At 47.2% G+C, this 27892-nt stretch overlaps 1 protein-coding gene across 1 annotated transcript in view; it reads right to left on the bottom strand.

Annotated features, from left to right (window-relative positions):
- The window catches only part of LOC146174635 (neprilysin-1-like), a 244341-nt gene extending 217135 nt beyond the window's left edge, over positions 1-27206 (bottom strand). Inside the window, exon 1 of the mRNA XM_084583822.1 lies at positions 27022-27206. The gene's annotated coding sequence lies outside the window, so the exon portion shown is untranslated. The remainder of the gene's footprint in view (positions 1-27021) is intronic.
- Between the last annotated feature and the right edge of the window lie 686 nt (positions 27207-27892).

Raw genomic sequence — 27892 nt, 5'->3', positions numbered from 1 at the left:
CAGTTTCAACTTCACTGGCCAACCATATGCACGAAACAGACCTTAATCGTAAACTGATTTTTCTTTAATGTTCTTTTGCGATTCGTTATTACGAACGACTCGATTTATGGACTGTTTTGGTCGGGAACCAAAGCGTACGTATTTAAAGAGGCATGGCTGTATTGCCCTCCTCTTCTGAAAGAACCGGCATTTTCAGTTTCCATCGTTTTATAAGCGTTATTTTGCCTCATGCCGTTGGTTGGAGCATTGGAACCGGACGTCAGTGCTGTCGTCACTGCGATCGGTGATAGGAAGTGAATGCGTTCCGGTTGCAGCTATAAAACGTGAACACTACCGAACTGAATTGTTATTCTTACTGCTCTGCCGGCATATACGCAGTAACAGACACTGAACACTGCTGCCGCTCATAGTAAATGACGAAAAGGCAGCTTGTTCACACAGCACTAACCGGAAATTATTTATGGCGCACACTTTCTCGCTACGCAGAGAACGCTCGCTGCTGTGCTGAACCAGAAATTCGCATTGACGAATTGTCGTCTGCGGCGCCTTTAAGGGCGCGTTGCTGCTTGTGCAGATAGTAAATTACATTTTGCATTCCATTCATGCAGTCGATGGAACGACCACTAAGTACCACTGTTATGCATTTATTTTAATTGCTTAAAATATAAAAGGAATGAAAAAAAAATTAATCATAACGGTTTGGCCCAGATGGCACTCAAGATCGACTGATAGCTGTATGATATTACACATTTTGTGATTCTCTTTGCTGAAATCTTTTCAATAATATAAGATGTGAGGCTGCAGCACAAAGTTCAATTTTTATTCACAGTTAACTATAATAATTAAGACTTCAACTTATTGTTATTCCAAGATGATATACTACCCCATCGTGATGCTATCCTGATCCTACATCGCAAAAGTTCAAATTCCTATCACAAGTAAATAATCAATGGTAAACAGTTAGGAACAAGAATCAATCCAGGGCAGTCATACTCGACATAATATTGTTACGGGGTAGTTCAGCTTGTAGCAGAGGGCGGACACCGAAGACAAGGCTTTCAAACAGACGTTCTCTGTAGGCACCACCGACGCTCTTGAACGTCGTCTTCTCTCCAACTCACGAGAGTCTTCTTCTTTTTCCTTATGCGTATGCACCGCCTAATGTGACAGTACCCCGCCGGCTGAAAAGCACCGTCCCGGTGCGTACTAGCGTCCAAACCAGGGTCCATGTAGTACGGTTTTAGGCGTGCAACATGGACCGTCTCGGTGCGTGGTGTAGAGGCATGGCGGACGGAATGCAAGGGCGCAATTTCCTATGTCACTGGTGTCACTTGTCGTAAAATACGGTAGGGTCCTGTATACCGGGGCAAAAGTTTTTCCGAAAGGCCAACGCGGCGAGCTGGAGTCCAAAGCAGCACAAGAGAGCCGCAAGAATACTCGGTGTTGCGATGACAGGAATCATAGCGACGTTTCTGGGAGTGCTGAGAGGCTGCGAGTCGGTTGCGAGCAACAACGCGGGCAGCATCAGCTCGGGCTATGGCGTCACGAGCATATGAGCTGGCAGTGGTGACAGACGGGAGCAGGCTGTCAAAAGGAAGCAGAGGTTCACGGCCGTATAGAAGATAGAAGGGGGAGTAGCAGGTAGTGTCGTGACGCGACGAATTGTAAGCGAATGTCACAATTGGCAGCGTTATGTCCCAGTCACGGTGGACGGTGGTCATCAGAAACGTACATAGACATGTCAGTCAGTGTCCGGTTAAGGCGTTCGTTAAGCCCGTTCGTCTGTGGATGGTAGGCAGTCGTGAAAGAATGACGAACGTTGCACAGCCGTAGGATCTCGTCGACTATACGAGCCAGAAAGCAACGGCCACGGTCGGTGAGCAGTTGGCGGGGAGCTCCATGGACGAGTATAACGTCGTTGAGGAGGAAAGCAGCGACATCAGTTGCACAACTGGTTGGTATTGCTCGTGTGACGGCGTAGCGTGTGGTGTAATCAGTGGCCACCGCAATCCATTTGTTCCCCGATGCGGACAGTGGAAAAGGCCCTAGAAGATCCAGACCCACTCGAGAAAATGGGTCTATGGTGATGTCGATTGGCTGCAGAAGTCCAGCTGGTAAAACTGATGGCTTTTTCCGGCGTTGACAGCGGTCACAAGCAGCTACGTAGCGGCGGACTGCGCGATATAGGCCTGGCCAAAAAAACCGACGACGCACATTGTCGTATGTGCGAGAGACGCCTAGATGACCCGCTGTAGGAACGTCGTGAAGCTGTTGAAGGACGGCTGAGCGTAGGTGCTGAGGGACTACTAGTAGAAGGTCGGGGTCATCACGTCGCATATTGTGCCGGTATAAGGTGCCGTCGTGGAGCACAAACAAACGAAGGGAAGGGTCATTGCGATCGGCGCTGAGGCGATTGATAATTTCGCGAAGCTGAGGGTCCTGGCGTTGCTCATGGCGAATGTTGGAGAAATCAGGAGAGCACGCAAGCGTCATTGTCACATTCCGGTTGGCTTGGCGGGTCGACTGGATGGCGGGACAGGCAATCGGCGTCTCGATGCAACTGGCCAGACTTATAAACTACTGAAAAATTGTACTCCTGAAGGCGCAAGGCCCAACGTCCAAGGTGGCCAGTAGGGTCTTTGAGTGTAGAAAGCCAACACAGTGCGTGGTGGTCAGTGACTACCGTGAATGGCCGCCCATACAAGTAAGGGCGGAACTTTGTAATGGCCCAAACTAGGGCTAAGCACTCACGTTCAGTGATGGAATAATTTTGTTCTGCCGCAGAGAGGAGTCGGTTGGCATAGGCGATGACGCGAGGTAACCCGAGCTGACGTTGTGCGAGAACGGCACCAATTCCATGACCACTTGCGTCGGTGCGTACTTCTGTGGGCGCTGACGGATTGAAGTGAGCCAACACTGGCGGACCGATGAGGTGGGCAATAAGAGCGACGAAGGCGGCCGATTGTTCGTGGCCCCAGGTAAAGGAGACCTCTTTTTTCAGAAGCTGCGTGAGCGGATGGGCTATTTCTGCGAAGTTTGGTACAAATCGCCGGAAATATGAGCAAAGTCCGAGGAAGCTACGCACGTCGCTGCTAGATTTCGGTTTAGGGAAATCCCTTACAGCGCGAATTTTGTCGCGGTCCGGCTGGATGCTATGGGTGTTGACTAAATGTCCTAGGACCTTGAGTTCCCGGCGACCAAAGGTACACTTCTTGGAGTTCAACTGAAGGCCAGCTCGTCTGACGACGCCAAGAATAGCCGAAACACGATGGAGGTGGCCTTCAAAGGTTGATGAAAATACGATGACGTCATCGAGGTAGCATAGACATGTGGTCCATTTGAGCCCGCGTAATAGGGAGTCCATCATACGCTCGAATGTCGCAAGGGCATTACATAAGCCGGAAGGCATCACATTGAATTGGTAGAGGCCATCCGGGGCGACAAATGCCGTCTTTTCACGATCTCTTTCGTCAACGGAGATCTGCCAATATCCAGAACAGAGATCGATGGAGGAGAAGTAGTTAGCACCATGCAGGCAGTCGAGAGCATCATCGATCCTTGGAAGAGGGTACACGTCTTTCTTTGTTATCTTGTTTAGGTGTCGATAATCAACGCAGAACCTCCAGCTGTTGTCTTTCTTTTTGACGAGTGCTACCGGAGACGCCCAGGGGCTGCTCGACGGCTCAATAATGTTGCTTGCCAACATTTTCTCTACTTCTTCCTGAATGATCCTGCGTTCGGAAAGAGCAACTCTGTAAGGCCGTCGATAAATAGGTCGGGCATCTCCAGTATCAATACGATGTGTGACGACGGACGTTTGGCCCAGGGATCCGTTACCGACATAAAAAATATCGCTGTATGACCGCAAAAGGCCGGCAAGGGCGCTGGCATATTCGAGACGCCGGTCAGAGGCAACCATGGCTGAGATGCGGTCCTCCGGACTATGTGATGGGACAGGTTGTGCAGGTACCTCAGCGTGACGGTCGGACAGCACTGCAGAAATAGTAAAGCTGGACAAAGGCGACAGCTCGGCAAGGAAAATGCCCTCCGGAAGAACTTGTGAAGACATGCTGAAGTTGAGTGCGGGAATGTAGGTGAGGTTATTCTCGACGTGTACAATGTTATGAGGTAGCACGATGTTGCGCTGTATAGAGTGACGTCGGTGATGGGGTTGACAACGTAGTCGCCGTCAGGAAGGGAGGGAAAACGTGACATGGGCACGTATACTGCCGCCTCGGGAGGTAGGCGAGTAAGTGTACTGGAGCGGAGGCGAGGCTGGGATTGGTCAGCACTGTGGTCATGAACACAATAGGGCAGGGCTAGGCGCAGAAGTCCGGAGGAACAGTCAATGAGAGCGGAATGGGCTGTTAAAAAGTCTAGGCCTAAAATCCCGTCTTGAGGACAAGTAGTAAGGACGGCGAAGAGCACAGGGACGTGGTGGCCGGTGATGCTAACGCGTGCAGTGCACATTCCGATGATGGCAGCAGTGTTTCTATCAGCAACACGAACTGTAGAGGTGTTAGCGGGCGTAAGAACTTTTTTGAGGCGCTGGCGGAACGACGAACAAAGAACTGAAATATGGGCTCCAGTGTCAATGAGAGCGGACACAGGGACTCGATCTACGAGGACATTGATCAGGTTGCGGCGTGGTGCGATGGTCGAAACACAGTTGGCTGTCCGGGTTGGTAACGCAGCGTCACGTCCGGGCGCTGCGTTGCCTAGTTTCCCGAGTAGGTGCCTTGGTACGTTGGGGACAAGCTGCGGCGACGAGTAGGTGATCGGGAATGGTGGGCTTGAGGCGATGGAGAACGGCTAGGACGACGGTCTTGCTCTGTGTTCTCAGTACGAAGATGTGCTGGAGTGACAGAAACGCGTCGTGGTGCATAATAGTTATGGCGGACAGGGCTGTAATAGGGTTGAGAGGGGGGAGCCGGACGGCTGCGGATATAGCGGGGCGTATGGCCAGCTCGACAGCAGACGAAGCAAATAGGCCGATCGTCAGATGTGCGCCACTCCGCAGGATTGCGGGTAGGGTAGCGCGGTGTGTAGGGCGGGGTTGTGGCAGCAGCAGCAACCACTGGGATTGGCTGTGGTGCAGGGGGTGGTGGGGCAGGATTTGAAACGAGGCCCACATTAGCGAATTCCTGGCGGACAACAGCCTGTATCATAGCTATTGTTGCCTGTGCAGGAGGTGACGTATGTGTAACAGGAGTCAAGGCCTCGATTTCTCTGCGGACGATGGTAGTGAGATTATTCTGACTTGAAGGCTGCTGTAACGTGGGCAAGTCGTCACATGAGGATGTAGTCGCCGTGTTTGGAAGGCGCTGAAACCGGTGGACGATGCGGCGCTGCTTCGCCTGTTCGAAACGGCGACAGACTTGCGGGACTGAGTCCACCGTAGAGCAGTCTGCAGAGAAGTATATTGAATGCGTCATCAGCGATACCCTTAAGTATATGTACCACTTTATCATCTTCGGTCATGGAGGTATTCACTTTTCGACACAATGCGAGAACGTCCTGTATGTAGGCCAGGTATGACACGGTTGACGATTGAGCCCGAGTAGCCAGGTCTTTTTTGGCTGCCAGAGCTCGCCCAATTGGTTTGCCGAATAAGTCCTGCAGTTTTTGTTTGCAGATGTCCCACGTAGGCATCTCCTGTTCGTGATTGGTAAACCAGGTCTTCGCCGTTCCCGCCAGATATGAGATGATGTTTGCAAGCATTATGCTAGCATCCCAGCGGTTAATCTTGCTGCACCTTTCATATTCGTCGAGCCAATCTTCAACGTCCTTGTTGTCTTCGCCCTTAAAGATAGGCGGATGACGGATTTTGGTTAAAACCATGGGGGCAGCTGGAGTTTCCGTAGCGGGTAATGCATCCTGGGATGCCATGCTTACTGTGGTAGTCGGTGGGGTGAGCTCAGGGAGATTACGTCTACTGCGCAAATCCAGGTTTCTGGCGCGAAAGTACAAGGAGCTGTGGCAAGGGGAATCGAAAGTACCTCCACCAAGGTGTTACGGGGTAGTTCAGCTTGTAGCAGAGGGCGGACACCGAAGACAAGGTTTTCAAACAGACGTTCTCTGTAGGCACCAGCCGACGCTCTTGAACGTCGTCTTCTCTCCAACTCACGAGAGTCTTCTTCTTCTTTCCTTATGCGTATGCACCGCCTAATGTGACAATATTATCTGCAGTTTCTGGCAATTATGGGGATCCCCTATTGCAAAAACCAGCGTCTCCAGTGCGAAACCAGTAAGATTTTCGCGCTGGTTTTGCACTGGATCTGCTGGGCACGCTGGAGGTCTGCGATATTCACTGGAGCAGTAACGGGAAGACACTGGCTGCACTGGTGCGATGGGAGAAAAACGCTGGTATTAGCCTTTTGACGCTGGGTGTGTCGCTGGCATCCGCGATGCACTGGGAGAAGCGCTGTATGTGCGCTGGGCCGCACTGGTCCTAGTGCCCCAGTATAGCCGGTGCGGCCTGCGGCGTCAGCCGGAGTAGCATCCCTCAGGGGCCAACAGGGCAACAGCGTACTTTCAATCGACCATCGGGGGGCATATGAAAAATATGGTTCAAGCAAGCGCTTTTTGCTGCGAAGTCGTTGCGCATTTGTAAGAAAACAAGGGCAATATCTTTTTTCTAGAGTTTCCATGTTTCGATAGGTCGTTTCGAGCGTTTCGAGAGCGACAACGATCGCCGCGCCTCGATCTCATGACAGACTGACGATTAACGCACTACTCAAGCTGGAATTGAATAATGTGGGCTACCATGCATAACCAACTTCATAGCTGGTCTTAAGGGCACTCTAACACAATGATTACTGTCAAAATGTTCAATGCGGGCTCAATCGCAGGCGAGCGTAGCCTGCACCACGGCCCAGTATCAACAGCAGAAAGAAAAACTAAAACGAGGAAGAGAGTAGTTTACCGAGCGATGGGTCCAAGAGGGAAAAAGCAACAACATACAGCGCTTGTAATACATAATATTTGGCGTGTTTCTCAAGCTTTTGCGCTCCTTATTACTCTGCGTATCAAGCAGCCGAGCCCTCGGTCATCGCAACGCTTCCCGCAACGTTTCCATATAAATAAGGTTTAGTTACACGCAATTAGGGTCATCGCTGCGGCGCTTGCCGGTATTGAAGCTTGGTCGTACGTTTTTCCTCGAAGGCTTCTACTAAAGCTCCGTGTTCAGCGAAAATTACGCCCACGGTAGTAGACCACCACCCAAAAGCCGGCGTTGGTAAATTTGCCAGCGATGTCAAACTCCACATGTTAAAATAATTCCAGTGCACAAAATAGCGCGCATAGGCACCCAGAACATTAGTTGCAAGTCGTGAGAGCAGTCAGCAAGCTAAAATGATCAAGAAGTTGCAATTGTTAGAGCGGTAGCAATGGCGTGTAGACTACGAAACATGAAATCCCAACCTTATAAATGCGGCTCATGACATAAAATGCAAAAATGTTTATCGAAAAACCAGTTCTCGGCGTGGCCGAGTGGTTAGAGTGCTGAGCTAATGATTGGTATGTGCTGTTGTGCCTGGCCAAAGCCGCCTAGAAATTCAGCCGGACGCCAAACTTCTTCGGCGAACGCCTCCTTCACAAACTGTGGATACTTCTCTGCAAAGCACCAGTGCACTGGAGGCGAGCCGTACCAAAGGGACAGAAGCGACGTGTTTCTACATGAGCTGAACGTCCAGACAGCACGGCGCGCCGTGGCCCTGACGGTGAACCCCTTCTCGCCCCGCGGCATATTTGAAGCGAGAGCGCAGCAAGCTCTCCCGTTGGCCCTGCGAAAGTGCTGCCGTCGGATTAGACCATTTTGAGCGTCAACGGTTCTCGGCAACGGAGTCTCAAGTGCTTCCTTTCGAGACTCCGAGTGTGAGTTCGTCACGAGCGTCCATCGGGAGCAGTTCGCCCCCTGACAGTGCGGACGCGGCGGAATCTCCCCGGCCGTCGCTGCGCGAGAACAGTCGCGTACGGCTATGTTAGCTTTCGGCCCCAGAGCCGATCTTGTTGTGTAAATACCTGTAAATAGTGTATAAAGCCTTTTCTTCATCTCACCAACGCCGACTCGGATTCATCGCTACCGCCCAGGGAGCTGACAGCCCTCGTTCACGAAACGGGTGACGAGCGCTGCGTTACCAACTCCTTGGCACAACCCTGTTGACGGTGGGCTACTGTGTGATAACCCCACCGGCACAACATTGGATGGCAGCTGCGGGATCGACCGGCGTCAGGCACCTCGGCGCGGTGAGTACCTGAAGTTTCCCTCAAACGCCAGACTTCTCTAACACACAGGGTAGCTTAGAGAAAGGCTGAGCGTAGCATTGTGTTAACCTTGCGTGTTTCAAGCCTATAGGAAGTGTTTTGAAAACCAGAGGATGCTGAGAAGGGAATCAGTGTGAGAAAGGCTTGCGCATCTCTTGCTAGGAGCGAGATAGCGAACGTATAGTACACTATTCTAAAAAGGCAAACAACAAGAGGCCGGTAAAAGATGGAGAGTTACAAGGTCAAAGAACTTCTCCAAATTTGTGAGGAGTTGGGCATCGATTTGGGCTCAACAAAAAGGAAAAAGGATATTCTTGAGATCATGCAGGCAGAAGAAGTGACGGTTGAGGAAGCCGCAGAGGCCTGGGATGATATTCAAGAGAGAGAAGGTAAGGAGGAAGCCAAAAGGCTAGAACTCCAAAAGCGCGAGGAGCGTGAAAAGCTAGAACGCCAAAGGAGCGATGAGCGTGAAAGGCTAGAACGCCAAAAGCGCGAAGAGCGTAAAAAGCACGAACTCGAGTGCTATGAGCGTGAGAAGCTTGAACGCCAAGAGCGCTATGAGCGTGAAAGACTAGAACGCCAAAAGCGTGAGGAGCGTAAAAAGCTAGAGCTCCAAGAGTGCGATGAGTGTGAAAGGCTAGAGCGCGATGAGCGTAGGTTAGAACGCGAAAAGCGGTTGGCCCGCTTAAAGAAGCTTATCCAGCTCGAGCGTTCGGCAGATGAAAAAAGTGTTGAAAGGCATGACGCTCTAATTACCATTCAAGGTAACAGTTCGAAGCCGCGAGAGTGTCTGCAACCATTCCTCATTGATGAGGATATGGCAGAGTATTTGGCAGATTTCGAGCGTGTCTGCAAAAGTAAGCGCTTCGAGCGAGATACTTGGGCACAACAATTGGTGGCTCTTCTCTCCGCCGAGGTGTCGGAAGAAATCAAGCGCGTGTTAGGCGTTGACTTGAAAAACTACGATTACTTGAAAGAGTCTTTACTGAAAAGACATCGGCTATCACCAATAGAGCTTGGGGACAGGTATCGGCGTGAGAAAAATTGTACCAAAACGTTCTTGGATTTGGCGTATCAATTGAAAGCCGATGTAACCGAATGGCTAGACAGTCAGGAAGTCTCGGAGCAAATTGTGCTTGCACCTGAGAATGAGACACAGCTTGGGGAAGCGGCCGAGCAAAGCGACCGCAGCAGCGAGCTGATCGAGTCTCGAACAGAAGTGTCTAGGGTTACCTTGGTCGAGCCACTGGCAGCTGAGACGGTTGGAGCCGACTCCATCGGCAAGAAATCCGCAGTGACACCGTCCTGCACGCCGCCTCACGTAGCTGTAAGCAATCCGATTCCACCAATCGAGAGTGGGGAATTGGCAGTAAATCAACCGCCTGACAACTCAGAAGCAGAAGTTGTCAGGCGTGACGGAGATGTAGTCAGGCTGGGAGACGACAAACTGGCAATGTCCGAAGTCAGAGTCGACGTAGATCATGACACACAGAAAAACGAAGTTGTGCTCATGGAAATTGCGCAACTCACAAGTGTTGAACAGCTAAGGCAGGCCCATGACGCGGACGCTGTCGAGAACCACACCTGTGAAGTCGACGGCGAGCGACTAGATAGGAGCCATGAATCTTCCTGTCCTGACGCGCTCAATTGTATTGGCGAAAACAACCCTGGTGCGAACATGGACCTCATGCGATCCGAAGCGCCCCTGCTGTCGGACGAACGTGATCGCGCGCCGGTTAGCGCTGAGCGATGCTGCACACCGGCGGATCAGTGTAACTTGAGTGGCGAGCCTGCAGAGGATATGCCTAGCTTGGGGGCTGGCGTGAGCGAGCCTTGTCCTTGTTCGGACGCGACTGGCAGTGAGTCATGCGCTGCTGACCGCGATGCAGGCGCGGCGCCGCACTCCGACGATGTCGGCGCCATACTATCTCCGGTTACCGGCAGCTTGAAAGAGCTGGCACCAAAAGAAAGAAAGCAAACATTCAAGTGCAGCCGCCGAAAAGAGCGGAAAGGCAGGTGCATGAAAGAATGCTGTCACCGAAAGGTGAGAAAACGCAAACGATCGCGAAAGGAAAAGAAACGGCGATCCCAGCGGCACAAATGCACCCGTGCTGAGAAAATGCGCTATTGGTGCGCAAAGCGTAAGGAACGAGACAGATCCTTCAACAAAGCTAGTAACTTGTGCTCGTCTGTTCTCTCACGCACAAAGTGGAAAGAAAGGTCTCGCAGAGAAATGGACAGCCGAAGCTGTAGCGGAGGGAGGAGAGCCAAACCGCCCGAATACTGCTACGCGTTCTGCCGCTTGCGGAAAAGAGCAGCACAATGCGAACTCGGATGCTTTGAGTCATGCATTCAAAACATAGCTACCTTCGACGAGCGTTTCGTCGCTAACGGTAATGCTCTAGGCAGACTGGGCAAAATTGAATGACCTCCTTACTTCCTCAGTTGTGGTTTACGGCCCAAGTGATTTCAAGGAGACTCTTTTCCATTACTGATTATTATTCTTCTTTGCTATTTAATGTACCATTAATGTGCAAAATTGTTGTTTGAACCTTGTGTACTGCATCCTATACATTTGTCTCTTGTTGTAGTGGGAGCAAAAAGGGGACAACAATTTAGCTAATTGAATTTGAAATTTTGCCTCTGTCTGGTGTTTGGCGGGTGACCGAGGGTACTTGCTTGTGTTGGGTGTTGCCTGTTGTCGGTCAGTTTTGCAAGCCGCAGAACAGTCTACCGTTACCAGTGGCAAGGGCATCGGAGCGACTCGAGCGAAGTTGATCGGCATGCCCCGGCAACAAGGCTGTCGGCAGAGATCCTGACCTGGCGAGTGGAACCCGAGGCACGTGAGGCTACCTGGCGCCCGGACACTGTACGTGAGCTTGGAGGAACCTGGCGAACGAGCGCGCCCGGCATCCGAGCCACATGCGAGCAGCTCGTCTTCCCGGCGCATTGTCTGATGGCGGGGGTGCTGTTGTGCCTGGCCAAAGCCGCCTAGAAATTCAGCCGGACGCCAAACTTCTTCGGCGAACGCCTCCTTCACAAACTGTGGATACTTCTCTGCAAAGCACTAATGCACTGGAGGCGAGCCGTACCAAAGGGACAGAAGCGACGTGTTTCTACATGAGCTGAACGTCCAGACAGCACGGCGCGCCGTGGCCCTGACGGTGAACCCCTTCTCGCCCCGCGGCATATTTGAAGCGAGAGCGCAGCAAGCTCTCCCGTTGGCCCTGCGAAAGTGCTGCCGTCGGATTAGACCATTTTGAGCGTCAACGGTTCTCGGCAACGGAGTCTCAAGTGCTTCCTTTCGAGACTCCGAGTGTGAGTTCGTCACGAGCGTCCATCGGGAGCAGTTCGCCCCCTGACAGTGCGGACGCGGCGGAATCTCCCCGGCCGTCGCTGCGCGAGAACAGTCGCGTACGGCTATGTTAGCTTTCGGCCCCAGAGCCGATCTTGTTGTGTAAATACCTGTAAATAGTGTATAAAGCCTTTTCTTCATCTCACCAACGCCGACTCGGATTCATCGCTACCGCCCAGGGAGCTGACAGCCCTCGTTCACGAAACGGGTGACGAGCGCTGCGTTACCAACTCCTTGGCACAACCCTGTTGACGGTGGGCTACTGTGTGATAACCCCACCGGCACAACAGTACCTAGGGACTTAGTTCGAGGCACGCTTGGTGCAGTAAATTTTTTTTTTACTTTTTTTAAAGGTTTTTTTATGTATCTAACTTGTTTCGTTACTTTTTAATTTTTATCCCACGCCTTTTTTTTTTTCGGGCGAACAGTGCCGCCAGCGAGGAGCGTCCCAGTATGCCGCGTCCCAGTGCGCCCAGTGTCCAGCGTCATACTGGGACCATAATCAGGTATGGCGCTGGGGCGCTGGCTCCCAGTGGCACTGGTTTTTGCGTAATTATGGTAATTTATGGTAATCACAATTATAGTAATCAGGATCTACAATGAGTGAAAGGCAATGAGTATTTATATTCAACTTAAGCTCTCCAACGATGCTTTAGAGTAAATTTCAATTTCCATCAATTACCTAAACAGGAAATAATTAGAACTACATTTAAACTCGACATAACCTATCCAATGCTATACAACTTGATTCTGCAGAAGATCAATTTTTTATCACGGTTCAGTAATTAAGTGCAAATAATTATGATGCGCAATTAATAAATCAATCAGACGTTTTGCCGTAAAGGGCCAGTTAGCGATATGATCAGGCACCAGTTCACCAGAGCAAACTACTGAGAAAGAAGACATACTGCGGCGCACCTCACGGCAACACCCGCGTGACTCCCTAACTGGGATATCATGTGTTCAACAGCTGCTTTGTTATGTTTTGCAATTCATTTTAGTTGCGCGGTAATTATACATGCACTTACTTGTTTCATATGGACTTTGATCTAGGTCTTTTTTAAATTAATTTCAGATATTTGGCACACTCATTCGGCGAGAAAGTACCTCACTTAGTCAGCGAGCTGCCGAAGAGCAGCCCGGCGAGTTTCAGTAACTACTGCGATCACGACGCGCACCGTCCAGCGTTGTTTTCGCGGCTATAAAAAGAACTTAGCCTATCGCAGCACGAGCCAGAGGTAAGCCGTCAAAAACCTCAGTAAACAGATTTCTCTGCGATACGAGGGGAGTGGTCAAGGTGACTGACAAATGCGGAGCGCTTCGGACAACGCCGGTGGAAGCGGCGCCGTTCGACTGCTCCTCTGAACGTAGCCGAGTAGGTCATTTGGACAGTAAGGATGACACGCCGCAATATTTTGATGCAACTAAGCAAAGGTGTGGCAGCTGTGCGAGGATTCAGTGCTTGCTGATTGAGTACATCGCATTCGGGTTTCTGGCAGACGTTTCTTCTGGCCCGCGTACGTAAGCCGCAGCTGCCTCGGCCAAAGTGAACAGTTCCACCAATGGTTCCACGCCCATCAGCCACCGATGATAAGGAATTTGCGTCCGTTGCCCACAGATGGCGGACGCAGCGGTGACGTTCGTACGCGGGAAGAGTCAAGGTACAAATCCAAGAAAGGGGCTGTAGCACGCCACAGGAGGCCTTGAGGCCATCGATGCACGCTAGCCGGTTTTTTCAGTGCAGCCTGGTTCCCAGGCAACGCAATAGGTCTTCCCTTGGAACGTCAAAGCGCCGATCTCCAACTGAAAAACACACGGGCGCAGTTAGCCTGCGTCCGTGAGCCACTGCCGCCACTATTTCAATTTCTAAAATTAAGTGCCTTTATAGCACCTCATGCATTACAACGCTTAGAGCTTTGGACGCGAAGACATTTTAAACTTCCTATTGTTACTACGGGAAAAGGACACATGTGACAGATTTTACAGAATGCAGCTATAGATACAAGCTTTATTATTCTGTTTTCAAACACTCTTCACCCAGTATTCCGTTTATAGGACTGAAAAAAAAAAAAAAAAAAACAGATCTGAAATCTGCGCCTAGTGGCAATATAAGCACCAAGCATTGTGTCAGTAAACTTGACTCCGTCGTTAATTTTCTTTTTCTTATGTTGAAATACTCATCTCTTTTTTTAACTGAATGCTTTCAAAGTTATACATTAAGGGTTTGTAACACTTGAACGGAACAAAATTGTTTATTATTAGCTTTTTCAGATGGCTAAAAAATGAAGTGGTGTTCGTATTATACCCTCGAGGAAATATTTCTTTTCATCATGATTTTAAATGAGGCCTGCCGCGACTCTAAATATATTTACTTTACTCTACTGTGTACCGAACATATTTCAGTAGTATATGTGACTGTTTAACGGATATTACTAAATTTAAGAGTGAGAATAATATTCGTAGTTCTACATTGACTGTTCTAAGCAAACAACTCTACGTCTGTCAGAAATGTGGTATACGCCATTAAGCTTTGCCTCATCGCCGCTATAGCATTACCTTGTGCATTTATTGTACAATTATTGAGCGATTTCTATACGTATATTATCGACAACAGGATTAGCATATGGGGCGGACGAAGGAAGTAACATGCCAAAAAGGGAGCTGGAAGCGCAGGGATATGGTTTACAACTTGTTTGTCGAGAAAAAATGTGTCTTGAAGTTCACGTTGGAGAGCCAGATTAACTGGTGCAATCAACCTTATGCAAGTCTCTAGGATACTTTTTCGTAAATATTCAGTGCTGCCCACAATCGCTGTCTAATGAGTCTAACAAACGAGCTTAACAATTCTAATTATTTGTATTAACGTACTATGAGACCCCTGCTTGCTTCGCCAACGCCTTCTCATGACTCATCCCCGGCTCACTCAAAAGTCGGCAAAGATATGTGTATTTCTTCTTTTCAATAACTGAAAGACAGTTGAACAGAAATGTGCAACAGCTTGATGTGCGCGGCACTTGTACCACGCAGCCCAATTCTTAAAGGTGCTGCGTAGTCGTCTTATCTGCAAAACGTTCCATCTTGGGAGCTGCCAACTATTCTTCAAGGCAGTCCAGTGGGTTGATTGCATGTTTAGGTTCATAGCTTTACGAGGTTAAAGTCTCAAAGCGACTTGGGCTATGAGAGATGCCGCAAATGAGGGCTCTGGAAATTTCGACTACCGAGAGTTCTGGAACGTGCACTGACAGCGCACAGCCCACAGGCGCCTTGCTTTTCAGGTCCATAGAAGCGCCGAGCGCCCTATTTTCTGATGTGGGCTATTCAGGAATAACGGGCTTCTTCGGTCACATTAATCGCTTCCAAACCATTGTCTCTTTCGGTTGTATTTTTCGGTGGAACATAACATTCTGAGCTGGCGTTCTCTTGGTGTGGAAACATTGCGAGCACCAGCTCACACTTTGGGAACAGTGGGCACTCAGAAGGCGTGTCAAGGCGTAAGCGACATCGCCAAGTAATGCCCAAAAATTGCGCACTTCATTCCAGAAAATGGCACCATATTACAACGTGCACGGGGTATTCCGCTTGCCACAGAGGAAGTAGTTTGCATTCCATGCTAGGAAGAAACCCAGCTCTTCCTAACAGTTTTTCACGGGTAATACGCATGCTTGCATTGAAACGGAACAAGTTCGTGGAGCCCGATGTAAAGACTAGTCTCCTCGAACTATTGAGAATATGTCTTGCCACACCTGTGGTTGGTTGCCAATATAATGATGGTTGAAAAACTTGCCTCGATAGGTCGCGGTAAGGCTGGCGAGTTTTACAGAAAGCCGGTATTCTCAAGAGCAAAGCCCTTGCAGCAGCCCCAGAGCATTTTGCAGGATGACCTGATTCCCATGTAATCTTAGATTGGCTTATTTGGGGATAGCCCCGGCGCCACGTGCTCCAAGCCGAAGGGCTGCGTTGCTGCCAGTAGAAAATCATCCGGTTGGTCCGGAAATAAACGAGTCTTCTGGACGATAGGCTTAATCTCTATGTTGACTAGCCTCACCTTGCCTCCACGATACAGAACAGATTACTCCAGGACAGTACCCAGTCGAAAAAAAAACTACAGCACCGTGTCAAAACTACAACAAAATATTCTGTAGTTCTGTAGTTTTTCTGTAGTATATTTCTATCTTCTGCAGTTCTGTAGTACTTTTCTGTTGTAACTACAGACATTTCTGATGTTACTACCGAAGGTTCTTTTGTCACAACAAGTTTCCGGTCAAAAACCGCACAGAAATTTGGTCGTAACAACAGATATATTTCTGTAGTTTTTCTGACTGGCTACCTGGGTCTTAGAACGCCATATGAGAACTGGTTATGACTAGTGCAGCTACCCATGAAGCCCCTTAAAATAGTGGTTACTCTCAGTACAGCAACGCCTAGTAAGCAACCGCGTTACTACATAGGCTCTCAAAACATTGCTATGTATCTCGGTCGCCAAGGCTAAAGCTTCCTTTCCGTGGCAACTAGTTTCGGTTTTCCCTTGTTCGTGATGGTAGTAGCCACGTCAGGATTGACGCTAAGTACTGATGGATTTTATCGCTCCACTCTATTCCGAAGGCTTTGCAGGGCTTCTTGTTCCAGCCTCGTCGTAGCCAAGCGCCTTGGGATTTTCTAGATGTTTAGCTCCACTCCGGAGAATTGCGAGAAGCTGCTTGCTGGCCAGACAACCACCACTGATAGTTTCTGCGACCTGCAAACAAAGGTTGCGCCTTCGCATAGGCGTCATCCGCGCATGTGAAAGTGCTTAGTTCTTTGACGAGGAGTTCTGAACCATTGATGCACTCAGAAACAAGTATCATGTGACAGGAGTTACAAATACAAGTTGAATAGAATCGGTGACATCGGAGTACCTTTTCATATCGATCGTTTCACTTGAATCAGGGCACCTTGTATACTAGCTTTGCAATAGCGCGCTTTACTTCATTGGCAGTCAGGGAGGAGTTCGTAACGGTAAGTCTCCAACCCCGAACAATTTGCGAAACGTAGACCATCTTACCGGCAGTTTGGTTAAGCCGCTCACAGTACTGTTATAGCAGTGCGGTAAGAAGGGGCCAGCCCTTTTTATTATCGATGCAACAGAGCTCATGTACATCTTATATCATTCTCGAAACAAAAGTTTGACTAGTAGTCCGTAGGAAGAGCCTCGGGGCCCTGTAGCGCACAGCGACGGTTTCTACTAAGGTGCGGGCCACGGTTTCCGCCGTATTTTTTTTTTTCTGGTTGTCATAGTTGAAAGTTGGTCTAAGATATCCGTGCTAACCGTTCAAAATGCGCGCAGAGCCTCGAATTCCTGAAGTGGATGCCGTTTATGTTTTTTTAGTGTTTTTGTTACAGGCAAAAGCAGTAGCTGGCGAAGGTCTCAAATATTTGAACATATGATTTGCCAGTAGTGGCAGTATTCCAACTTCATTCACGTCTTTATCGCTCCAAAATGGCCCGCTTATGAGGCGCCGCTAAATGGCTTTGAGAAGTGCGCCACCATCGACTTTAGCGCTAGTACTCTTTCCCATGCCTAGCTAGCATTCCTACTGACCGTGTAAGCCACGTGCGCTTTCCTAGCGATCCCTAGTTGTCAACAAAGTAACCGATAGTCATGGACTATTCGGCCCGAAATATAGTAAAGTATTTTTTCCTTGTGCTTTGTCGTTTTGCTGCCCGGTAATGCATATATCTATCACCGGACAACACTTATTCACTGTGCGCGCCAAATTACCTCGGCTTAATGCGTCCGCATAGCGTGCACTTTACTAGGCTTGTGCTCTGTCTCGAAATCGAAGCGCCATGCCGGCTGCAAACATTGCGGCGCCGGTCAACACTATGAAAGGCTGGCTGGAATATTGATATCATAACAAGGAGATCGTTTCTAACTTTTATTTCACTTTATCGAACGCTACCTATAGCACGCTTGCGCTTAGCCCAGTCAGCGGCTTTACTATTCGAGCAAACTTTCGCCCAAACCTTCGGTAATATTCAACTAGACCAAAAAACAATTACAAGGGTTCAACGCTGCTAAACCAAATATTGAGCGGAAGCATTAGCTGCGGGCGACCGAGAGTTCTCTTTTTCTTCTTCCTCAGCCCACACATAACGCCCCGCCTTAACCAAGCCGTATGAACGTGCCTTAGTGGCCTATAGGGGTAACGTGAATGACACGGTCCTAGCAGGCTGATTCTTACATAACCGTCCCATGTGAAACGAAAGGCACGAGTTGGCAGCTCCTGCCAACTGAGCCGTGGCTCCAATCACGCCACGCCGACCGCTCGAGTTGGGAGCCCATATCTCTCTTTTGTGTCACGTCGAGTGCGACGTCACAGCATCACGTGGGTAGCACGTGGCTACTGCCGCGCTACGTCGACCGCTTGAGTTGGTACACCAGCTCTCACCCTATTGTCACGTGGGGTGTGACGTCACAGCGTCACGTGGGTAAGACGTGGCTACCGCCGCGCTACGCTGAAGGCTCGAAAGCTATAGTAGTATTGCTTTCGCAATAAAACTCGCCCAATACTCGCACTGCTGCTGACCTAGGGAAGTAGCGGATGCTACTCAGCTAGCCTCGTGACGGTGTTACCTTGTCAACGAAAACGATATGTCCGAGGTATCTCGCTGTTGAAGAAGCTGGCACATGGAAGGTTTCAATTTTAATAGAAAGCTTTTCTTGCCTCGTATATAGCGTGCACTGAAAGTGTGACCAGAAAGCGCCTTTTGCACTGGCACTTAGAGAAAAGGTCTTTCTCCGCCTCGAATCGAACCAATATTCCTCCAGTCCCCAACCAAGCGCGCAAACCACTGCTCCTAAGCGATGGGCTCGTGACAAATATATCGTAATCCTCCTCTAGCATTAAGATGATAGTAACAAAGGCAATGACTATGCAATTAGTGATACTGATAATGATAACAGTAGCGATGACACGACGGTGCAATTAGTGGTATCATAACAGTAGCGATGCCGTTATAGCTTATTTAGTTGATAATGATAAAATTGATAGTAGCCGTAATGATGATAACGGCAGCGATGACAATGACGATGGAGTTAATGAAAATAGTCCTGTAAAGTGGCTTTCGCCATTTCCGCGCTTAAGCAACTTAAGAACGGTTCCGTAATTTTTAAGCCAGAGTTACCACTCTACCACTTGCTCAATGACCTCTAAGTGGTAGGTAAAAGTCCTGCTCTAAATGATATTGCCTACGCAGACCAAAATCCCCCTTCTCAGTAAACAAACCAAGATTATGTCTACAGTTTCGTCCCGGCAGCAGGGTTGATGAAGTCGGTTCGGCATGCATCTCGATCGAACATGGCATGATTGGGTGTTATTTTTGGTCCTTCCGGTATGCTTTTCATCCATTTCGATCCTTCAGAACCCGTATGCGAGCTGCATGATTATAAATATTTCTCTGATCCAAGCTCCGCAAGAATTCCCTGTACTTGTGGCAATGGGTAGGTATATATTCTTGTGAAGAAAAAAAAACGTACGGTCCGATAGTCTATCACCAGTCTAAAAGAATCATCTTCTTTCTAAGCTAAAAGTACAAGTGAGCCCGACAGAGAATTTGGGTGTTCGGCAATACCTCTGTCAACTATATCTTATTCCCACCTATTTCTTTTCTCTGAATCCTGAATTCTATAGCACCTTTGTGCTTTGGTGGCGAGTCGGCTGCTGAAATGCGGTGCTTAATCACTCCGTACCTTCCCAGGTCAAGCTTAGATACAGTGAATACATTCGAGAAACGCTGTGAGAGACTTCATCATATCGTTATTGTAAAGACGACAGGCCAAATCAGATCATCCAGTGGGCGTAGCTTGCAGAGGAGCTGCGGCACAAGGACGAAGAGAGGCGGGCCGTGAGAAACTTGCCACCGAGGCCTCGAAAGAACCTGAACCCATCTCGTCAGACGTCCAAACTATCGCTTTAGTTACTTAGGTTTAGCGCCTTTGCCTAAATTTTGTTCTTGTCAGGCCCAACCTGCAGAAGAATGAAGTTGTCATGTGTCGGAGAGTCAAAATATATGAAAGAGCATAGAAGCTTTTTGGAACTTTACTCTCACTTTCGGCACTTTGGCGCCAAGTTCGCTGACTTAGCCTATCCGCTTACATCTCTTTCGCATAAAGAAGTCTGTCTTTCAAGTTGAATTCTTACTGTGATTCTAGACAATCTAATGTTAAATTTCTACTAACAAGATAGGCCTTTGAGTCACGCGGGAAGCTACGCAAGGAACCTATAGAGCTTTAAACTGTCACCAAGCGAGTAGAATTCACTCCACGTTAATTTTTCTGTACGTACTCAAAATATAGGTCAAGAACTGACCGTGTATTCAAAACTCTTGTCTCAACTGCAGAGTCCCTTCGCCGACATACATCATCTTGACTGTTACAAACCTATTACCACTGTAAACATCTCCGCTGTTCTGCTGCACACAAAAACAAAAAAGGACCATGGCGTGAAAGGTTAATTTTGCCATGTGAGACTATCGAAACAAGTATAGTGATAAGCATGCTATCATTACACATTTTTTCGACCACGTTATCTCAATCGTCGTCCTTCTTTATTCAGTGGCCTTGCAGCGCCACCAGGAACATTCGGCCGCTAAGTGTAAGTTGCATATTTGACTCGTAATTGAAAAGTGCAGGGTCGTCCACTCTTAAGGTGAACATGCAAGGAAGTGGTAGTTCTCTTCAAAGCGCTGCTACCTGCCACACGGCCGCACATCACAGCAAAGCAGCGTGCACAGACGGACCTGAAGGTCATGCTTCGCATGGGCTGCCACTTCTCATGGGACGAAGAGATGCCGCGATAATGAAGCATAGAGCATTCGGGGGGTACTACAGATATCAAGTACGTAAATGTATTTGGAAATAAACAATGGCACCAGGGCTTACCTTTGGGAACGCGGTTTTGTGCTTAGTGCAGTGTGGGTCCGGTTGGGGTTAGAAATAAATCAGAGATCTGTGTGAAAGCTAGCACTTGGAGCCCACGGCAAAGCAACGAGCGACGCAGTACATAGAGACATTACCTGAGCGTCTGTCAAGGCACGAGAGGCTCAGAGCAATATATTGTACGAAGAACGCCTCAGCAAAATGGGCGACAATAGGTGGGCAGGTAAATTATTTAAATATTTATACCTAAAGGGCATTAACTCACAGTGGCGGAAAAGGACCAAACTATTAACCTGCAAGTATGTAGGAAGGCACGAAGAAAAATGAAGAGCATTAAATGACAGGTAAAGAACGCAGAGATTAAAAACTGATATAATTCAGTGGAAAAAAAAGCCAACAACTTTAGACATTTACAGAAAGAACTCGGATTCAAAAGGAAACCTAAGATAACTCAAGAGGCAGCGGCCTTCTCTTTGAAGTTAGATCAGGGTGTCTTGAACCCGAAGCTACAAAAGGAATTCTAGTCAAGAAGATGAAACTTGTGATCTGTGCGGGAGATGCCTGAACATCTTTTACTGGAGTGTGGCAGCATCCATCCAGATGTTGGTGCGGACATAGTAGCTCTAGCCGAGGCCCTGGAGTTTAGAGGTAACAAAGGAAGCCTCGATGAAACGACGGTAGAGGTTAGCAAGCTTCGTTTGGAAGCTTATGGGGTGAATATCAGGGCGGAGACGCATGGAAGCTAAATCAACTTTGAACAAGAGTATTTAAAGATAACCTGTGTCTACAAGTAAAGTAGTTAAAGTGGAAGAGTTGTCTAAGTTAAATGGCATAAAAAGAAAGGTTGAGCGACGGCTATCAACATCCCGTTTAAAGGGGATGCTCTTAACATCTACCCATCCATCCACTTTGCTTCGAAGAGAAGTCGGATGCACTGACGCCATGAAAAGAACGACCACGTTCACACGTGTTCGCCATAAAAGTGGACGCCCCTATAGCGCACCTCAGTGGCAGGCGAACACTATAGCAACCTGGTACCAAATCACATTGGAGCATAGCAAAGTTCAGACGTGATTAAAATCAAATGGCTTTACTCTGCTTAGTTTCAGTTAAAGAGCTTTGTGGCGGTTAAGAAAGGCGAAGTTAGATAGAAACTAAGCTCATCGAGTTTTGCAACAACCTGCAACTGGCTTCGCTCGCAAAGGACATAGGTAACAGTAGAGGCTGATTTTTATCTTTAAAGCTAAAAACATACAAACCGGACATACCATTCAGAAGTATTGTCAGTGAATCTGGGTGCTGGTAGCATTGTGTAAGCCATTTCGAAATTGAAATTGCTTGTGGTAAATGCACAGTCAGGACCAAGAATTCTGATGAAGTTGTGCGGTATTGAAGAGCAATACACAGATCTGGTATGCTTTGTCAATTGACATTGAAGGTTCATTTTACTCAGCGCCGCAGCGTGAACTTTTAATTTCTGTCAAAGCATGTATTGAATAAAAAGGCGTAATTGCATTCCAGAAAGCTGTCGGACTTTCTGTGGGGAACTTTTTAAATCTTTTGGAATTCTACCTTAAGGACACATTTATTGTTTTTATCGACCAGCCGTATTTACAACGGAATGGTATTTGCATCGGGTCCCTTTTGTTGCTCCAGTTGTTTATTGCAGTTTGTAGCAAAAATACAATTGTTGCCGTGGGACCGAGGCTAAAGGTGACGTACAAGTCACCTGACTGGGCCTTCGGCACCGCAAATGACATGTGCAACACAACGCAGCGGGCACAGAGCAGCACAAAATAGTCAGTCATATGTGAGAATGTAATACAAACACAAACCAGGGGCAAAACACATAAAATTCAATCTTTAGCATACATCAAGGTAACAGTGTCAACAGCAATTGGTATTACACAATGGAAATAGGAAACAAATAATCACGTATGTTCCAAAAAGTACATCTTAATTTTTTTTTTTGAATGTTAACAAGGAGGATGATTCTTCAAGTAGATAAAATATGTCAGGATAACAGTTCAAGAGGTTAGGGATTTGCCAGTGAATTAACTGCATACCATACCCGGTCCTTATGCGAGGTTTTATGAAGTTCACATTTCTAAGGACGTAATGTGGATCTGTGTTGATAAACGTAGCTAAAAACGCATTACTGTCAGTTTTGTATTGTCGATATATAAATTCGGATAATCGTCGTTTATAGAGGGCTGTAATACTTAATATATTACTTAGTTTAAAGTATGCAGACGCAGAATCATATCTAGACAGGTTGTAAATAAACCGGAGGCCTTTATTTTGCAAAATATAAATCTTTTCCATGTTGGTTTTTGTACCCACTCCCCATACCAACAGGCAGTACTGAACACGAGACTGGACAGTGGAAAAATATAGTTGCTTCCTCAAGTGCATTGGCAGAAGCGGGCGAAATTTATTCAGTATGCCTATGTATCGGGCTGTGTTGCTGGATGCAAAGTCTACATGATAAGACCAGCGGAGGTTTTCGTGAAATAGAACACCTAAATACTTATGCACTGAAACACGTTCTAAGGAGACAGACTGGAAGGAAAGTGTGATATTTTTATTTATTGGTTTATTGACAGCGGAAAAAATTATATATTTTGTTTTATTAACATTTAACATCAGCTGGTTTGCACAAAGCCAACTCGACAGATCTTCAAGCCATTTGTTAGCTGCAGACACTAGAGAGGGTAAGCTTGGCGAGGAAAAAAAGGCGCTCGTGTCATCGGCATAGAGCAAGATATTGGAAGTTCCAGGGATAGCAATTATATCATTTATATATAAAAGAAATAATAGAGGGCCTAGGATGGAATCTTGAGGAACACCGCATTTTATGAATTCAGGATCCGAGGCAAAATCATTTATAACGACAAACTGAGAACGGTTTGACAAGTAGCTTTAAAGCAGTTGAAGTGCGACGCCTCCTATTCCGTAGTGTGGCAGTTTTTCAAAAAGTATTTCATGCTTAATTTAGTCGAAAGCTTTGTTGAAATCCAAAAAAATTCCTATAGTACACAACTGCATGTCTATAGTATGTGCTATCTTATCTTTAATGAATAATAGAGCAGATTCAGTTGACTTACCTCTCTGGAAACCATAGTGGGCTGCAGAGAGCGAGGCATTTTCAGTCAAGTGCTTAGTTAGCCTTAGATTAATTACTTTTTCTACTACCTTGGAAAACAGTGCGAGGACTGATATTGGGCGATAGTTACTGATACAATCGACGGCACCACCTTTGTGTAGAACTATGACTTTAGCAATTTTCATTTTATCTGGAAATATTCCTGTAGATAACACCTGATTAGTTAAGTGGCATAACACTTCAGATAGAATATCAGAAACCTCTTTGATTGGTGCTGCCATAATACCATCGAAAGCACATGAACTGTTATTTTTAAGGTCATTAACTAGGTCGACAATTTCGGTTTCTGTGACTGGATAAAGAAACACGGACTTAGTCAGGTTGCACTGAATATACTTATCGAAATCGTAAGAACCAGAAGTAGTAAAAGATCCAAAAGTTAAAAAATGTCTATTGAACACATTACTGAGAGCCACACCACCGTACATTTGGTTATCATTCTTTAATTCAGCAGGTAAAACTGTATGGTGTTTGCCAAGTAAGCTTTTTACAATGCGCCATGTCTTTTGAGGATCATAATAAATGTCAGCAAATTTATTGGCATAGTAGTGGATACGTGCTTTTTTTATATCGTTACCTCTGATATATATTTAAAGCTTTTATTGACTAGACCTTAGACCATATTTTTGAAGCAAGAAAGGTGGAAAATGTTTTAGGTGCGTTGATGACTTTTTATTGGTTTTAAAGTCTGACTCTTCCTACCAGGATACGAATAATATTGTTTTAAATGCTTTTAAGCAAAACGCACAAGATCTACATTTCACTCACGAGTTACCCCAGATAAATGTTTTGCAGTTCTTTGACCTTAAGCTCCAAATCATTGAACGCCATCTAGGTTGGGAATATTAACCGCACGCAGAAAAAGATCTCCTTCCGTTCAAGTCCGCGCATTCAAAAATAACGAAAAAGGGAATAGTGTCTTCATGCATAAAATCGGCTCTCAGAAAATCCTGTATGGATACTTCCACAACCTTTCAAACACTTCCAATACTTTCCACAGCCAATTCCAATAACAGCGACATTGATGCTCCCATGTATATCTGAACGGTGGCGTGGGTCGATTTCGTCCACCGTGGGGTGGATACATCCACACTGCCCATCTTCGATGACGTCGGCACTGTGGAAGTAGAGCTTGCAGAATTTTAATAGCAGCGCAGTGAATCCTACAAACCTTGCCAAAATATGACTCAAAGCACAGAGTTTATATATATATATATATATATATATATATATATATATATATATATATATATATATATATATATATATCTTCTACTTTGTGTCTAATTATCTTCCCCCTAAACAGATTACATTACTAATTTCTGTGATTATCCAAGTAAACATTACAAAGAAAACGACATAAAGTACCATCCCCAACGCTTTCCTTGGCCTCGCCGACTGTTGGCTTCTTTCCTTCATGTATTATAACGAGCACCCTCATTTCCCCTTGATTGATCTGCATATATATATATATATATATATATATATATATATATATATATATATATATATATATATATATATATATATATATATATATATATATACCTACACGGACTGATCTCGCGCGTATGAAGTGTGCATTCAAAAATTATAACGAGCACCCTCATTTCCCCTTGATTGATCTGCATATATATATATACCTACACGGACTGATCTCGCGCGCATGAAGTGTGCATATATATATATATATATATATATATATATATATATATATATATATATATATATATATATATATATATATATATATATATATATATATATATATATATATATATATATATATATACCTTTACGAACTGATCTCGCGCGTATGAAGTGTGCAGACAAGTGACCTCGAGTCCGTCAACATACCCTAAAATAACCGGTGATTTATTAGGAACATTTGATGACATCAATCTTAAGCTAAACATTACAGCGACGATTTCTTGGGTGCCTCAACATTCAGGCATTGAAGGCAACGAGTGTGCCAACAGCGAGGCGAGCAGCAGCACGCAAAATGTCAACCTCGCCGGACGCACTTTCCACCATAGCGGGTAACAACACCTGCCCGTTGGAACCCTCGACCTTCAAAGCAATCGCGAGGAAGTGACGGCGCAAAAGCACATCCCTTGAGAACATCCGCGATGAAAGAGAGGAACGCGCTAAGGAGCAGGCGCGCCTCATTCCCGCTATGCCTGAGGAGTTATCGGGGGCCAGGCAGACATTAGTCCTCCGCCTCGCAACTAATACTTCGTTAACCCCGTCATTGCCCATATAGCATGGGACTGTCAAGCGTATTCTGAGATTCGAATCAGGGCTCACGCCAATATTCCAACTGCCATCCGCCCGGCCAGCTACATCGAATGGGTCCTTCCGCTATCTCTTGACAACGAGGCCGTCGCTATGCTCTGGACAGAGCTTGGAGAGTTTTTTGGCTTAAGACCCCAGAGCCAAGCTTTACGGCAGATGTCAGTCACAATCGAACCAGCACCCTCCTTGGCCGCCGTGATTGTGATGGGGCCAGATGCCCGCACAAATGCCAGCAGCAAAATTGCGTTACAGGGCTGTTAATAAATGTGTTTGAATCAATCAAAATGCAGGCAAGTTCTGACAATTAGGTGCGCCAGTTTTTGCCAGCAGGTTTCCCTCTGTCGCTCTTAAAAGGTGTTGTCGAGGCCCTGATTCATATGCGAAATACCGAACGCCAAGTCAGAGGTCGATGGTCGAACGTGAAACGTTCAGGCCAGTGGTGGTGCCTTATTTTCATAGGGTTTCACACCATTTGAAGAAAATGGCAAACAAGCATTCTATCCCTCTGGCGTTTTCTGCTCCGAAGAAGCTATCTAAGTATGCATCCGCACGTGCGGTGATGGACGGCGTGGTTGCAACTACCCACATTTGATGCGCCATTGGAATGGTGTATTCTATCCCACTTTCCTGTGGGAAGATTTACGTCGGGCAGACTGACCGCTGCGTTGATGAGCGGCTCAGGGTGCATGCGCTAAATGTTAAGAAGAAAGATGGCAAAGGTTTTCATCTCGTGTCACACATTCTTGCATGCAAATGTACACCGCGATTTGATAAGACATCAATTCAAGCAAAACCAAAATTAGGCAGTGGCTGCTCTGGTTAAGCCTGAATATACAAGCGAAAAACTGAATTGTCATTATAGTATTTTCGCTGTTGTGCAGCCAACTCCCAAGCATAAGCAGCACAAGTGGATGTTTGCCACCTGCTGTGGACTTGTGCAGGGGCAAGGGCATCAAGGACACAGATTCTGCAGGAAGTGGGACTAACCGCAACAAGGGAAGAGGACTTCTCCAAATGGCTCACCGACATAAGAGCAGGAGCCTTCTCTGATTCCTTACGGAGATAATTTACATGGGTTTTAATAATATGCCTTATGCAAGCTTGCGTAATAAAACAAACAACTCCCAAACGAGTATTCTGGATCGGACGAATTTAGTTTCTCAGCTTTTCTGCGTATTCTAGCCGCAGCCGCACTCTCCTTCCCTTCCATGTCGACTGGGCACGCCTATTCTCTGGCAAGCGTATTATATTACCTCCTTGCGCATGCGTAGTAGAGCGCAGCGCATCTGTGCTAAGCACGTGGCTGCAACAAAAGGTCAAACAATGGGCGAGGAGGCGACGCACATGCGCAGTAGCGCGCGGCTGCGCCGAAAGGTCAGGCTAGAATAGTCAGGCGACGGAATCGGTGGCGGCGAAGGCTTCGGCAGCGGCGAGGAGCGACGATCTGCGCGGCGCGTGATGTCACTTGGTTTCGCGCATGCGCGTAACTCACCAGCTCAGCTCTGACCCGCGTAGTGAAGCTTTTCGCTTCAAAATGAACACACGCGATTGGCACTTGAAGCCTTTCATATCAAGGAAAAGGATAAAGACTGTATTAGCAACACTTCTATTTCTTTGCACGAAGCCGAATGTAAGTTTCTGTGCTCGCGACTTTAACTTGGACTAGATGACATGTCGGATTCTTGTCTGCTTGCACAAGTCTGGCCTCAGGTCTATATAAGCGGTGTACCACGAAGAATAAAGTAGTCGTTGGCGTTGGGTAGCGCCTGTCATTGTGTCTCCTCCGTGGTTCGTCTACTGTTTGAACTTATTGATTCCTTAGCGAAAATAGCAAGCTGCACAAGACAGCAGATAGTACTCTAGGCGGTCACCTCATTCTAGCTAATTCCCCGTG

This window comes from Amblyomma maculatum, chromosome 11 (genome assembly GCF_055883805.1).
Source record: "Amblyomma maculatum isolate TAMU_Amacu chromosome 11, ASM5588380v1, whole genome shotgun sequence".
Taxonomy (NCBI): domain Eukaryota; kingdom Metazoa; phylum Arthropoda; class Arachnida; order Ixodida; family Ixodidae; genus Amblyomma; species Amblyomma maculatum.
Note: the sequence above shows the minus strand (reverse complement) of the source record. Positions and strands in the feature narration are given on the sequence as shown.